Here is a 10,249-nt window from a genome sequence, read left to right on the forward strand (position 1 = left end):
TGTTTACATGTCTCTTTCAGGAAATCAATATAATATCTGAAGTGTATTTTAATGTTGTTAAAACTGTAACTTAAAAAGTAATCCTATTCTACTACCTTTATCCACTAGGTGACAGCACAGCTCTTTTACCTTTTTTTGTTATTATCCCTAGGTGCTCTTTTAAAAAGTAGTTCAGCACGAACTTTTAAGAACATGTTCTTTCCAAGTGAAAAGTACGTGCTGTGCATGCTTCTTTTAATGAGTTAAATTTTTATATGGTAAGGAAATTTTTCACAGCGTAGTTACTTTAGTTAATGCAAATAAAATCCTTTATCATTGAGCAAAGTTGTTTAACTGTGAAAGATGGTGTGGAGTAGCTTAATTGTAGTCTGATACGTAGCAATGGAAAAGCAAGTCCTGGAAATAACTGGGGAAGAAAAGCAGTTTTCAACCCCAAGGTAAGATATGCAGAACAATTATACTTTTGACTATGCTATTGGTCTTTAAAAAGAGCTTAAATTAATAAAGCTTTCTTCTTAATAAATAATACATTTTGCAGTGCAGTAAACCTTGTTTACGGTGATTTAATTAGAGATGCACTTTCGATACTGTATTTTATAGTTCATTCGTCTTCTACTCTAGTAGTTACTTCTAATTTTCTGAAAATTCTTCAGAAGTCCAAGCATTTGGAAGAAAACAGAAGATAAAGTTTACAGAATTGTATTTCCATACAAAATTGCATGCATTTTGAAAACTGATAAACTGATCCTGGCTAAAATTCATTTAATTGCTGTTCTGTCCTTGGGTCAAGTTATGTCTCCAAGTGTCCATAGACAAGTCAGACAATGCCCTGTGCAAGATTAAATGTACTGCAAATACAAACTTTCAAATATATATATATTTAAAACATATAATAATAAAATTAATTATAAACATAATTTGTCAGGTTTAGAGACTTTATATGTTTCAGAAAGCCAAGCGCACTTATTAAAAAGGCCATGAGTGCCACATTTTGTGTTTATAATAAACTTTTTTAAAAATATATTTGATCATAATATTTGATTTGGATGAGATTATTTTATGTTACACTGTAAAGTTGCTTATTGATCAGTGGTGGAATAATTGTACGTTCATACTAAATTGTCTTGACTCCTAATAAAGAATACAAATTTGTTGCATAGCAGAATGGTTTCCTTCTATCATTCTTCTGCTGCATTCTGTGAATAAGTCTTTAAGATGAATACTAAATATGTACAGTAGGCAAATTAAATAAGCAAAATGGATATTGCACAATAATAAAACATGCTGGTCAATAAGTAAAATGAAGTAACTTTACTGATTTGATGGGTTGTCTTACCAAGCATCTTCAATATAAACCTTCTAGAAATCTGTTATGAAAAACAGACTTGTAATAATTTATAAAGCATCATTCCTATAAATAAATTTCAGTATGATTTACAGAGCTGATTGCCAGCTGAAATTTTGACAAGATTTATGCTCTGGTTACTAACCTTCTTTCCCAAAACAGTGCAAGTTTGAATAGAATTTGGCCCATTTATGTTTAATGGCTGAGGACCATGTAAGGCTTACACATTTAAAATTTATTATAGAGCAATACAAAGGATTGCTTTGTACATTGACCTAAGATTTCTAGTAACATTAAAGACTGGTTTATTTCAGGGCTTCTAGGAAAAATCTGTGGTTCACCTTTGAGACATCATTCTATATACATGTATATAACTGTTATTTTTTTTGTCTTATTACAACATGGAGTATGAATATTTCATTTAAAAAAAAGTTCTTCTCTTGAATTCCATCATTTTCCTGGTTTTTTTCCTCAGAGGGTAAAAATCAAATACCCAATTCTGCTACCTAGTCCACTGCATTCCCGTTATAATTTCTTTTAAGCATACAAAAAAAACTGAATGCATGCATCCTCTGGTACACTGCATAAGAAGCACTTCTGTACCTTTCAGTTTAACTGTAAAACACTTAAATGAGAAAGCTCTCATACCTGATTTTGAGCAATTATATGGATAACAGACACTAGAAAAAGAAGTTACTAAGTTCTTAACTGAGATAGAAGAGATTGCAAACAAAATACATTTCCAAAAATGTTGCATTTCTACAAACAATTCAAGAATCAGGGTAGCAATTCTATTCATAAAGTTATAGTTAAAAATGTTTCACTTCCATAATACACTGGTATTGTGGAGTGTTTATGATTGTACTCAGACATTGAAGAATAAACTAGAGAAGCTATGAGGTTTTTTTGTGGCAGTGGCTTTTTAACCTATGCATTTGAAAAAATAGTTCTGCTTTCTTGGGTTGTCCGTACATAGAAGTTAGTGGTTTTCAGACACATTTTTGTTAACTTGTAAACCAAAGAATATTTTATTTTTCCAGATAACATTTTCAAACCCCATAGTTCTTAAAATTATCAGTGCTAACAAAGTTGCATCTTTACTTTTGGAAAGAATTGCTCTCTGAAAATGCTTTTCCAAAAGGAAAATTTCCTGAGCTCTGTCATACCATTAGTTACTAAGCAGAACACAAGTTACCTAAAAATTTCTTAAGCATGGCTGGTACAATACAGCTTCGTGCACCAACACCCTGCTCCTATTTCTTACCTTCCTCATATTACACTAATGACTTGAGGTAAGTTGCTTATGATTTATAGCAGTCCAAGAGAAACATCAGGTTGGTCATGCTTTTAGCAGCTTTTTCTACAAAATGGGATGTGAAACAATACCTTCACTACTAAAGTCTGGTCATCTCTATTCCATGTTTCACAGGAAAAACTGATGGCTGGATTCTGAATCTTTAAAAGCAAGGCTTTTTTGTCAGCTTCAGCAGGTGTCAAGTTAAACCCTTTGTTCTGATCCTGCAAGGATTTATGTGCACACTGCTGTATATCCATTAATTTCACATAACCAAATTCATTACTGATTTGAGGTGCCTGAGTTTTAACAATATTTGTATTTTTACTTCCAAAAATTATGGTTTCATTATAAATTGTGGTTCTGTTATTCACAATAAAGGCTTAAAAGCTATTTTTCATTCTTTGCAATTTTTAGTGCAATTTTTACTTTGATTTTGTCTTTGCAAAAACAATGGATGCATTTAGAAACATGCAAAAGAAAAAATCTGTAGCATAAGAAAAGTAACAGATAGATGGAGGCTGAGGAGTAAAACATCGTTCATAGAGTATATAAAAAATGAAATGCTAAGATTAAAACAAAATGTAGTAGGTGGAAAATGCAGATGACTGCAGGTTTTTTAGCAGCAGCAATTACCTCTGCTCTTAGAATGGTTGAGAAGCTCATAATAGTGGAGGTATTTATCCTTCTGACATCACTGGGAGAGCAAGCCCCATTCTGCAGCAGAATGCTGGGGCACAGACTCTACAAGTTCTCTGCATTGTTTCAGACTTCTCCAGGACTACATGAGCCTTTGCTCTATATGTAAGCCATTGCACCATCTGCCATCCTCTAGCTGAATAGCATATTGGTTTCTTGCTACTAGCACATAATCTTATCATTCTGTCGTCTTTTTTGCAGCACACATAAGAAGGCAAGTTTTTTCTCCCATTTTAAGCAGCAAAAATTAACATCAAAGTGACATTTGTATTTTTTAGTCTCATTCAAAGTAATTTATGAAAATGCATTAGTTAGCTGAGTAATTAATGCCACAATCGTTTTTTCTTTTTACCTTGAGGTTCTCTGTCTGTGCTTCCTGAGTTCCTTCATAACACCATCCTGTAAACTTGCCGGCTTTTCCTATGTGCTCTTACATTTGGGCAAAGGCAAGATGAGCTGTGGTAGTTTGGTGCATTGACTATATAATCAGACTGGTAAATAACAACACCTGCAAGTGCTGTGTGGCTGTTGTCAAGCAAATCCGAATCACGTTTCACTTTTGATAAAAGCTGTTAAGACTATTAGATTGGAAAAGTGTCTAGTTTGACTTCCCAGCAACTGATTTATTTCTAAAATTAATCAAATAAATAGAAGAATCCTGTCTGTTTAAGATAGTTATTCCTCTGGAAAATATAATTGAAAATAACCAGTGAATTCAAGGTGTTGGAAGGTGTCTCTGGAGACTGTTGAGCCCAACCTCCTGCTTAAGGCAGGGCCAGCTAGAGCAGACTGCCCAGGGCTTTGCCCAGTTAGGTTTTGAGTATCTCTGAGGACAACATCTCCACAACATCTGTGGGCAGCCAGTTCAGTCTCACCATTACAGAATACTCTTAGGTGAGGCAGAAATTCCTGTATTTCAGTTTTACCTCCTTGCCTCTTGTCCTGTCAGCTGGGCACCAATGGAAAAGGGCAATCTCCTGCCCTCTGAGGTATTTATGTACATGGATGAAATGCTCCTGAGTCTTCTCTTCACAAGGCTGAACAGTGACAGCCTGTTCAGGTAGATACATGAGAAGCTCCAGTCCTTTAACAACCTTCTGGGCTCTTTGTTTTATTTACTCCAGTTTCTCTGTCTCTGTCCTGTACTCTTCAAGTACAAGACTGCACATGTTTTCTGTACCTGTTCTTACAGTTCAGTACTGTTGAATGCATTTAAGCTTTACTTAGTAGGAGTAGGAGTAATTATATTTTTTTTGTACATCAACCCAAAAATTTTTAAACTGTATTTGATTTCATTTTTACCTGTTCATAAAATAAAATTTGTAGAATCTAAGGAAGGAGTACTAGCCCATACTGTAAGGAGAATACTTTTCTGGTCATGCAAAGAAGCAGCATCTTTTCTAGGACTAATAGCACTATTTATTGTTCTGGATATATGAATTTGAATCAAGGAATTTGCTGTGTTGAAGAAGAATAATGTTGGAATCTAGTCTGCAGCATTTGCCTGTAAACTTTGTTTTCTTTTTTTTTTTCTGGATAAGCACATAAACTTAAATATCCAGATATTAAGTTGGGTCAGATTTTCAGTGGATCAGTGCCTATAAGTATGCACAAATGAGGGTTGCTTTCTTCTAATCCCCTTTGTTCCTAGCTTTTCGAGTAATGTAAGCAATTAATACACAGGAAATAGATTTTAAAACTTGATTTAAGTGATAATTCTGAGTACTACAGTTTAAAGAAAATACCTGCCATTAAATGGCTCAGAAGCAGTAAGAGAGGAAACATCAAAGGAAGACAAACTTAGGGGAGTAGTCAGTGGAGAACTGGTAGAAACATTTTCAGTAGAAAAGCATTTTACACCATTTGCTTTACTTTGAAAATCCCAGTGAGATTATATTAAAGCCTCACTTTTCCTCCTTCCCTTTTCAGGGGGTTCATGAGAGGTAGGAAAAAAAAAGTTTAGCTAAATAAAAATCTTCACATTGTATTTCTGGAGGGCTTTGACTAATTATTTGAATCCAGGTAATTCTCATGCTTAGTTAGTACATACAGTCTAAGAATTTATTCAGGCGGTATATATTGAAGTTAATAGTTTTTACATGTTTATGTGCAAACTAAGTAAGCTATGTATATTTTGCTAGTTTTACAGATCTATGATACTGTTTGAAGTTCAGTATTTCCCCAGTTTTCATTAGTTGGTTATGATTCATTCATATGTTGAAGGAAAACTGTTGTGGTTCTCTCTGCACAAAGGATCTTTCTTGCTGCATTTCCTCTCAGTCTCTTCATAAGTTGAGAAAGAGACAAGTGCTACCCAGCATTTGTCAGAGCTATGATTTTTGTCCAGCAATATACGCAAGTTTCTATTTTTAAACTTGAATTTACCTTTTACTTTTCTAGATAAGTTTAATGGATCTGTTCCATTAAAAACATGGCTACAGAATGTCTACACATTAGGGAGATTTCATATGGCTCTTGTTGCACCTGAAAAAATAGTTTCACTTTCAGCACTAAATAGAGAGAGAAGAGCATCAATGTTCATGGTTTTACAGTTTAACGTAGCAGGTGAGAGCTACTCTTCAGAATGGTTGTCATGCTAGTTTCAAAAAGTACAAAAACATGTGGGCTTTCTAGAGCTGAGCAGTCAGTGCTGGCTGTGTCCCAATATAAGTAAAATGTGTAAAAATGTAATGGCCCAGAGCAAGCTAATGAATGACAGTGTCGCACAAGATCTTCAGGGAACAACAAGAATATGCAGGTCTTAAATATTTATTTGTGCTTTTAGAGAACATGTAATGTGTTTTCTAATGTCTTTGAGAGGAAAAAAGGGTCTTCAACTGGAAACAAATATAATTTAATGAAAAGAAAGCAGTAAGGCATAAGATGTCAAATTGGAAAATACTGTTTATTCAGAAATAACAGCATTAGTAAATCAAGGCAGTGAGTTATTATGGTTTCTACTGCTGAGCTTTGCATGTACAGCTACAGTCTGATTCATTGTTCACAAAAAATGGAAAGATACAACAGGTGGATAGCAGTCATAAATTTAAATGTAGAGAAAGGCAAAAGACTAGGCAGTTATCAGGTGCCAAGTGTGCAAAGTTTGAGTACAGCTGTAGCCATGTAAATTCTGTAGCTGACCTGGGTTAAACTGTCATTACTGAAGTTTTACCCTTTTTGTTGCCATTGTATAAAGCATGCATTGCCAGATTCCTTGAATGTCTGCTACTGTGCAATATCAGCTAAAAGAGCAGACTGGGACAAGAAGTCATTGAAAACAGCCCTGTGGAGAAGGACTTGGGAATTCCCAGGGTGAAAAGCTGGACACGAACCAATAGCCTGCACTTGCAGACCAGAGGGACAGTTGCATCCTGGGCTGCATCAAAAGCAGTGGGAGCAGCAGGATGAAGGGGGTGATTCTGCCCTCATGACACCCCACCTGTAGTGCTGTGTCCAGGTCTGGAGTCTTCAGCACAAGAAAGAGCAGGCCCAGAGGAGGGGTACGAGAATGACGGGGGGCTGGACTACCTCTCCTACAAAGGTGGGTGGAGAGATCTGGAGTTGTTCAGCATGGAGAAGAGGAGGGTCTGGGTAAATCTCATTGTGGCCTTCTAGTACCATAAGGGGGGGTTATAAAAAGGAGGGAAAGGGGCTTTTTGTATGGACAGATAGTGACAGCACAAGGGGCAATGGCTTTAAAGTGAAAAAGGGCAGGGTTCAGCTAGATGTTAGGAATAAATTCTTTGCTCAGAAGCACTGGAACAGGCTGCCCAGAGAGGTTGTGGATACCCCATTCCTGGAAGTGTTCAAAGCCAGGCTGGATGGTCCTGAGAAAACTGATCTAGGGAGCAGTATCCTTGCCCATGGCAAGGGGATTGGAACTAAATGACCCTTAGAAGTCCCTTCAAAACCACTCTATGATTGTATGATTCATGCAGGAATATTGTTCTGGTTAGTGTTTATGTTCCATGCACGTCTGCTGTATAGCACAGATTCAACATTGCTCTACAGAGATGCAAAACTTAACATCTGAACTTTGACTCTGAAACATGATTATATCCATGGCAAATCACTATTCAAAGACTCTTTAGTATAGAAAATGTCCTAATGGTTTAGTTTACAAGACAGAGGGAAAAAATCTTTGTAGTTTTGGTAGCACTTGATAATGTTGAGTTTCAAAGAACATACTGTATTTAAGTTAAAAGAAACGTTGCTGTTTGCTGTACTTTTAGCTTCTTTACTTCTTCAAAATTCCTACTATTTTTAAAGTGATAGCAGATGCTTGTTTGCTTATCTGCGGAGAAGGGCTTTGGTACCAAATTAGGTGGGTGAATGCTGTTGTTTAAACCAGACCAATAGTTCAGAAAGGTGTGTTGCTTTCCTCAGAACAGCTTTCCATTTAAAAAGAAAAGCTGCTTTTTTCCAAACATTTGTAGTCAGAACTGGGTTGCTTCTCTGTACAGGCTTCTACAGTGATTACAGTCAGGTACAGAGGCACCAGCCATTATTTTGGAGGAAAACAGTGACGTTTTCTTTATTGGGTCTCATGGTAGGAAACCAAATAAAAGTTGAAATCTAGACCATTTATAAATTAAGGACCCTGCAACATATACAAAGTGTTTATTCATGTGCTTATACATATACCATGAAACCAGTGGTAATTAGCTCCACAGATGATATCCTCTGCAGTTTAAGTATCAAGTTTCATTTCTCTCCTGCAGCTCAGTAGTTCAGGGCTGCTGTCTCACAGACTTTCCTAGTGGAATAGTTCCAGAGTGCAGGGCTCCTGGAGATGGTCTTCTGAAGGACTTCTATGGTTCTTGCAAGAATAAATTCTTGGAATTAGCTCTGAATGAACAGACTAATTTCATACTCATGGGCTATCCAAGACAGGAACATCCAACCTACAAGTTAGACATCATAGAATTGTAGAATGGCTTCAGTTGGAAGGGACTTTAAAGATCATCTAGTTCTAACCCCTCTGCTATGGGCAGGGACACCTTCCACCAGATCAGATAGCTTACTTAAAGTATCTGCAGCATTAAGCTGTGAGTGTGGAATATAAGGAATATCAAAACACTTAGATATTAAAAACTGACTATTCTCTGTGCCTGCTAATTTCAAAGTTTTCAAACTGTCATTTCATGCTTTTTCAAGTCTTACAGAATTTTCATGTTTTGTAACTTGAGGTTTCTCTTTATCTGTCATGACAGATACAGACAGAAATGGAGGATGAAAAGTGCTGAATATATATTGCATAGAGAGAAAAGAGGGATTTGGAAATTAAAACCAAACACAACTCCAAGATTTAAGTTATGTGTTTGCCCTAATTAAAATGTAAGGCTTGCTCTGTTATAGTGAACATATTTTTCAGTGATTTATGACACTAAGATTGATAAAACAGCCTATGTATCACACAATTACATTAATTACATTTCACTTAATTACTCCTAGTTTGTTTTAAAGAGTTCTTTAGGTAATATCCAACTGTTAGACCCAAATCACAAATAATAAAAGAAGAGCAAATATGTTAAAAGTCTGATTTTATTTAAGCAAGTGAAAGACTATTCCCATTAGGGATTACTTCTCTTCTGAAAGCAATCTATATAACTAAGTCTTTGGTCTCCCAGTTTTTACATTAACTAATCATACATTAATGAGATGCCTTGCTTTTGTGTACGAGGGGAGGATGGTGGCTATTGCATACTCAGACTTTAGTAAGATGTTTAACAATCTCTTGTGGACTCATTGTCACAATGCTGGTGAGTTGTGAGCTGGACCAGTGGTCACTGAGTGAGAAATTGGCTGGACTGCTGGTAGGAGTTGTGATCAGTGGTGCAATGTCCAGCTGGCAGCCAGTAACAGCTGATTTTGCATGGGAAGCAATACTGTGGATAGCACCAGAGTGGAGCAGACCAGGATTTTATGTTAGACTAAATGGAGGTCCCTCCCAACCTATATTATGCCATGATTTCATGCAAAATAAAAATAACCAGTGTAGTGGTGCACAAAATCACATGTTCAAGAAAAGCGCATAACAAAATTTATATCACTAAAGCTGTCATCAGTAGCTGCAGCAAGAATTCTCTGTTTACAATTACAGACCGAGTTTTCAATGTTGCAGTTTCACACTTGTGCTTAAGGACAGTCAATGAGCAAGTGTCTGTTTAAAGCAGTTTCTGACACTGCTGCTCTGACACTGCTGCCCTGACACTGTCTTCATCCAGTTTCTACACAGCTGAGTGTGGACATTGGGAGTCTTGTTTCAGCCTGTGCTGGTGTTTGCCCCAGACCACCACATGCAGTTTGACATGTGGCTTTTGACCAAAACTGCACCACTGGTTCCTTCTGTGAGATTTCATATGCAAACACTATCTGACATTGCTGAATTCCATTTTCTTTCTTCAAGCCCCAGAATTTTCCCATGCCTTCCTCCTATTACAACCTCCTGCTGTCCTAAATTAGCTTTTCTTTCTCCCATTCCCTGTAAAAAGTGGCCAGTCTTTGGACTTCTAAGTGCATACTGACAACACCATATATGGCTGAGTGCCAGAAGTTGCAAAGAACTGTTAAAGCAGGGAATTCTGAGACAAATACCAGATATAGATGAGAACAGTGGGTTCCTGACACTCAAAATTCCACTACATTATGGAACTATACTCTAATCAGGCCTTTGTCTCACCCAGCAGTCCATGTTGAATCCATGGTGCCAGTGGTGTGATGCAACAGTGCTAGATGAGTTGCACAGTACCTCAAAAGCTATATTGTGTCTTCTGTTTCTTTCATATCACATCAAAACTGATCAGAGAATTAGCTCTAAAGCAGAGTAGGCTATGTTCTCTGGCAGTTCAGGAAAATAATCAAAGAAATCTTTTCTCTCTTCCCAAAAATCTCCATTCCCTGCCTTTTCA

At 36.6% G+C, this 10,249-nt stretch overlaps 1 protein-coding gene across 1 annotated transcript in view; it reads left to right on the top strand.

Annotated features, from left to right (window-relative positions):
* Window positions 1-307: 307 nt before the first annotated feature.
* SLC25A21 (solute carrier family 25 member 21) overlaps window positions 308-10,249 on the top strand; it is a 123,917-nt gene continuing 113,975 nt past the window's right edge. Inside the window, exon 1 of the mRNA XM_014311524.2 lies at window positions 308-437. The gene's annotated coding sequence lies outside the window, so the exon portion shown is untranslated. The remainder of the gene's footprint in view (window positions 438-10,249) is intronic.

Source organism: Geospiza fortis, unplaced genomic scaffold (assembly GCF_000277835.1).
Source record: "Geospiza fortis unplaced genomic scaffold, GeoFor_1.0 scaffold54, whole genome shotgun sequence".
Taxonomy (NCBI): Eukaryota; Metazoa; Chordata; class Aves; order Passeriformes; family Thraupidae; genus Geospiza; species Geospiza fortis.